Source organism: Atta colombica, unplaced genomic scaffold, assembly GCF_001594045.1.
Source record: "Atta colombica isolate Treedump-2 unplaced genomic scaffold, Acol1.0 scaffold220, whole genome shotgun sequence".
NCBI classification, from domain to species: Eukaryota; Metazoa; Arthropoda; class Insecta; order Hymenoptera; family Formicidae; genus Atta; species Atta colombica.
This window is the reverse complement of record NW_017259317.1, coordinates 480,544-486,811: the sequence shown is the minus strand read 5'-3', so window position 1 is coordinate 486,811 and position 6,268 is coordinate 480,544. Positions and strand designations below refer to the sequence as shown.

At 26.4% G+C, this 6,268-nt stretch overlaps 1 protein-coding gene across 1 annotated transcript in view; it reads left to right on the top strand.

Moving 5' to 3' along the window:
- The first annotated feature begins 4,065 nt into the window (after positions 1 to 4,065).
- Positions 4,066 to 6,268, top strand: part of LOC108687922 (short neuropeptide F-like) — a 25,804-nt gene continuing 23,601 nt past the window's right edge. Inside the window, exon 1 of the mRNA XM_018193968.1 lies at positions 4,066 to 4,140. The gene's annotated coding sequence lies outside the window, so the exon portion shown is untranslated. The remainder of the gene's footprint in view (positions 4,141 to 6,268) is intronic.

Here is a 6,268-nt window from a genome sequence, read left to right as displayed (position 1 = left end):
TATATAACGCCCACACTGCAGTACAGCCAATTACAAGCATTATTTATATTGTTGCCGCGTCACACAATGCCTCTCACTAAGTTATTATTATTATAGTATTTAATATAATTAGATATTTGATCTTTTCATGTTATTAATTACATGATGCTTTTAAGATTATATAAGCTTATCAATTTCCATCGAGAAAACGTTTTATAAGATTTAAATTATAATAGAAAAAAGCAATCAATAGTATTTTTTTATAATAAAAATCTTGATATGAATTATATTAATTAAATCTTAAAATGAATGTTACACTTGTTTGTTTTTAACAAATAATTATTAAAAATTATTTTAAACCGTTTCTTCTTCAAAATGTTTCTTAAAGATTTTTGGATCCTAAAAAAGTTGCGTGAACCAAATTTGTCGAATACATTAATTTTCCAATAATTGATGTTTAATAAGTTACAAATGGCCTTTTTGTGATATTTGAAACTTTTTGTAAAAAAAGTTTAATATAGTTTATTATATTGAAATTCTAATCAGAATATATGTATTTTTCATATTCTGTAAAATGTATATTTTTTATTTTAATATCTTACTTTTTAGTTAAGTTATCATAGTAAAATTATATTTAAATCCTTTAATACAAGTCAAATTTTATTTGGTTTGTCATCATTTTTGTTAAAAAAAAAATAGATGAAAAATGCTTTCGTAATTGTAATTAGATATCCTGCGCGCATTTAGAAACAAAATGTCAGTTTTTACTTTCTTTTTACTTGGAAAAGATTTTTGCTTGGAAAGATTTGTATTTATTGGGATTCATCAATAATACTGATAGTATATCTTGAGATTCACTAATTGTAAAATGTCAAAATTATATCGTCGGTTACTGCTTTCTGCAGATTCAGAACATGTTCAAAGAACTGGATAATTAAAATGCTAAATCTTATTTCAAAGACAAAATGAGAAATAGAGACAGCAATTTGATAACCAGATAATAGCTATCGAATTCACGTGCATTTTCTCATTGTTATACCAGAATAACTTTGGCATAATCATTAAGGAGAAGGAAATTTCTCGTTGAATCTTAGATCGATCGTTTTCATTACAGATAATTCCACAAGCAGAGCGTATTATAAAGTTATTTAAGAAACACAAGGCTTTCGTAAAATTTAATTTGATCTATAATATGGAAACACGTAAACTATAAACTTTAAAACTTAAGAAAGAATCAAATTATTTAAAAAATTAAAGTAAAACTTTATTTTATTTTAATGAAAAGTTGCTGAATAATTATCTATAATAAATGATTTTGCAAATGAGATTGAGAGCAAAATTTTGATAAAAATAAATCTTTCTGTAAGCTTTATAAAAGATTCGTTTTTAGTAATCTTTTTATAATTATAGATCAACAATAGATGAATAGAAAAAAATGATATTTAAATATTTTTGTTATAATGTACTTCTTAAGTAGATAACATATTCCATTTCAATCGATGAAAAACTCCAAATAAACCGATAATTAAAATAATAGAAAAAATGAGATTTGTGAAATAATAATTTTTTGTATTGTTGAAATGGAGAAGCTAGAGATTTTCATCTCTTGGTGATTTGACAAACAAATTTTCCGCTTGAATAAACAACTGAAACGCAGTAAAATTTTTGAATGTAGATTTTTAATTTAGATGTTCGTATCGTAAAAACGAGTGAAATGCGCGAAAGAAAGAACAAAAGATCAATTGTGAATTGCGCAGAAATATATAACAATTTTTGCTTAGTTCTGTAATTCCACGCATTTAATTCCACACGCGATTAGCAAACAACTAAAAATCAAATTAAAAAAAAAGTATAAGAAAAAATGGGGAAAAAAGAAAATGTATGTATATATGCAAATATACGTTAAAATAACAAATATTTTTATTAATTTTGAGCAGAACTAATTTGAATATTGGACTAATTTTTTTTATGGAAACAGACAGTTTTTGACAAAAATACATTCGAAAATTTCTGAAATTGAATTTCTTAAAAGATAAGAAAATATAGCAAAATATAGCAATATAGTTTATTTTGTTTATTAATTTCAAATTTGATTGTACTTTTTTGTTACTTTAATTAAAAAGTTGATATTCAAATTTAAAATAATTTAAAGATATTTAATTAAAAGATAAGAAGAATTTTTACATAACATAGTTCTTCTCGAAATTTTCTCTAAGGGCTAGAGGATATAAAATTTGGATTCACAATTTATTTCTATCTATTGTATATTTTAAGATCGTGTTAAATAATGTCTTAAGATGTTAATGCAGCCCTCTGATTAACTTATAATTTCATAAGATTATACTTAAGACATTCTCAAATATAAATAAGAATTTCTCTCTTTCTTTTTCTTTCAACTGTAAATATCGGCCTAAGAAACAAAGCTCTTTAAAAATATTAAGAGGCATTTCCTAAAATATTAATAGTTCGGGGACAGTATGTTACAATGTTAGTAATATGTAACAAATTTACAATTTTTATGACAAAATTTTTAAAGATGATTACAATCTATATTGCTTTATCAGTGAAAAGATCAATTCGAGGTCAAAAATCTAAAACTCACATATGCAAAATTATTCGTGGAAATCTCTGCTTCGTCTTAAAGTCAGTTTGCTACAAGCCTCTGACATCAAAGACGCAAGAACTTATTTCATCCCATAGACAGAACATTTTAGTGCTTCGCACTAATATAAGTAAAATTTGTACGACGTATAATTAAAAAAGAAAAAAAAAGAGAAAAAGAAAGCACATTACGCGGGACAATCTCGTTAAGATGAAAATCACCCTCTTCTTTACGGTCTGCAGCAGCAACCACAATACAGAGAATTCTTAATGAAAATGGTCCTCTCTTGTAAGGATCACAGACCTAATAAAACAAACGGCTGCTAACTTGTATTCCATTTCCCATGTGGCAAAATTTTTCAAAATATTTTCAAATGTTTGACTTTACAACAATACCGCGATGTCGCGCGAACATGAAAAACTGCCACGACACAATATAATGGAGATTCATGAAAACATTGTCTCTTGTTAGTTTAGTTTTAAAAAAATTAAAAAAGTAGTCTTGGGTCCACCCGCATCTGGTTCAGTCTAAACACAAAGTACAATTAGATACAGAGATATAAAGAACAATAGAAATAGGTCTGGAAAAAGAGTTAAATTTAACTCGTCAGTAATTGGAAATTAGAATTGTCACGAAACATGAAAGAGATTTCTTTAATCTTTTGCTCTTAGAAACGATTATTTTTAGATGAAATTAAATATAAAAAGACGTTATGACTTTCTGAATATATAATTATAAATTCTCTCGCTCTATCGTGTAAAGAAGTATATTATTAACGTAGAATATTTTTTCCCTGGAAATCAGCGGAAACCAACTGTAAAACATTTCATATAAATTAATTACGAAAAATACAAAGTTATTTTCACGAGAGTGACAGTTTTTTAAAAGAATGGCATATACATCACATTTAAAAAAATACATTTTGTCACACTTCACGATCGAGTGAACGAAACGTGGCCTTTAAAAAATCGATAGACTTCTCTCTGATCACAAATTCCTAAATCTTTTTTACTGCGTCCATTTTTCAATCTTTTCATGTACATGAATGTCTTCCCACACATATATTTTAAATATCAACATCAATAGACCGAATGAAGCTACATACCTGTCAAATATTATTGAGATCGAATACATCATCAAATCATTTATCGGAGATAAACTTGTATTGGAGAACAATTTCTTAATGAAAACATTTTTACAAAAGAGAATTCGCAAAAAACCGTTAGAGTGAGTAAGTTCTTCCACCTCCTCGTTATATTTCGCGAGAGAGTAGCAAAGTTGGAGGGATGAACGGGGCATGGCAAGAAGAGGACGCTTGCGCCCCGTGACCGCGTGGCCGCTTTCCAGCGGCCACCTGTGCGCCCACTCTGTCTCTTTCTCTTTCTCTCGCTCTCTTCCCATCTCTCTTTCATCCCCCCATCGAAAGCACGGCTTTCCCATATATATGAAGGGTCCCTCGGTATCGCCACACTTCGCATCATTACCGCCGTAACGTGCAAACCATTCAATCCCTGCTCGACTCACATCATCTGTGACTAACGCTCAAGAATTCAAACTCGGTGAGTTCAATGATTTATTTTGTATGTATGTCCTTTTGTATTGTTCCTTATTTTAACTTTTATTTCTTTTTCTTTTCTGATAGTTATCTTTATGTTTAACAAGTCCGCATCATGGAAAATGTATTTTTCTGCAAAATTTCAAAATGTTTCGAAAATATTATAAAATCTTACTATAATTAATATTAAATTTTAATATTTTAAATTTTAAATTAATAAAAAATTCCGTTGTTTGACTTATCTTTAAATTCGTAAGTTAGTCGTAAGTTTAATTAACATACATACTATGTGCATTTCAATTATGAAAAAAAGAGATCAGGAAACATTATATTTTAAGTATTTTCTAATTCTGTGAAATAAAATTATCATCAAAATGTTTCACAATGAAAGGATTTTGTTATTTATATAATTACGATAATAATGATCACAGACATGTTATTAAAACTTCTATATAATTAATGACTAAGAGAAAGAATTATTGTTATGAATATATCCAAAATATTATAATAATTCAGTAATTTTTTTATGCTACTTTCTAATTCTGATTTTTATAATTTCATTGCATAAATGACAGATCATTGTTTCTTATATTATTTGTGATTTCAAAATCTATCTCAAAATTTTATCTTAACTAATTTTTTTTATTTCTTGAAACCCTTGAATTATAATTATTTAAACAAATTTGCGCCAAATTTCGGAATAAAATTCTTTTTATAATATCTATTTTTGTACTTATATGTAATATGTAACTATTATGTACTTTCATACATTACGTGTGTATTTATATAAATCTTTTTTTACATTATAAAGATTATTTCGCGGGTTTCTTCCGTGTCCAAATTCAGATTTCTTGAAATGCAACTTGATGCTTCTCACCTTGAAGTGAACTGCAAGGTTTACGAAATATTAACATTCCAAGAATGGATCTGAAGAAAACGCGAAACGCATAATCTTTATATAGAAAGCACCCGAAACACTGAAAGCCTCAAGAATCTTTTGTTACATTTTTAATATATAGGTATATTTTAAATAAATGTTGTACATTTTGATTTTTTAAATATATTTTTTTAATTAATATGGCATATAAAATTACACACAAAATTCTATTCTCCTACAAGAGAGAATCATATATTATAAAAAATAGACTTAAAAGTGCAATTTACTTTGTAATCATATAACTGTTTAAATTTAGTAAATCACTCAAAAATGATAAACCAATAAATAATAAACCAAATTCTGTTTTAAAATATCTAATACAGTACATTGATTTATAGTACATTTTTTATATATTTTTTTAAAGTGATAGGCATAATCGATGATTTGTTTAAAAAAAACAATTATATTAAATAAATTGTAAATCGATTGTGCTTTCTAACTATACAATCGAGATGCAAGTAATCTTGTCCGTCAATTCTGTCGATTCTCACGAAAATAACAAATTAATCATTTAAATAATCGATCATTAATCGACTATGTCCATGATTTAAAATGTTTAATACTATTTGTTTTATATTACTTATTTATTCACTTTGTTTTAATGATATTTTTTATAAATAGTATATAATGAATTTTACTTTACAAAATAGTGTTGATTATTATATTTATGGTGTTAAAATCAGATTTTTTTATTAATTAAAATGTCAATAATGCAACCAATTACGAATAATTAAATGCAAACTGCTAGTTTTTCTCAGCTTAATTAATTTTTATTCTCGAGTTATGTTTCTTGCAAAAAACATACTACATGTATAAAAAAATATGATTTTAAATAGTTATCAATTAGTATATGTGCGTATGCGCGCGCGCGCGTGTGTGTGTGTGTGTGTATATGCGTATGTGCGTGCGTGCGTTTCACATACACTTTCATCTTCACTGAAAAAATTAAATAATTATGAGGCGTGATGTAGCAATAAACTTTTGGGAAAAATAATACATCGTTTTATTGAATCATTTTTCTACGTGATTAGATAACGATACATATAATTCAAAATTAATGAGTAAAATAATTTTAATTTTCTAATATGATTTAATTTTGTATATTTTAAATAATTAGTAAAACAAGTTTGTACATATATGAATACAATCATGATAACAATACATCATTGATAATCAAAAGTAGATGTTTCGAATA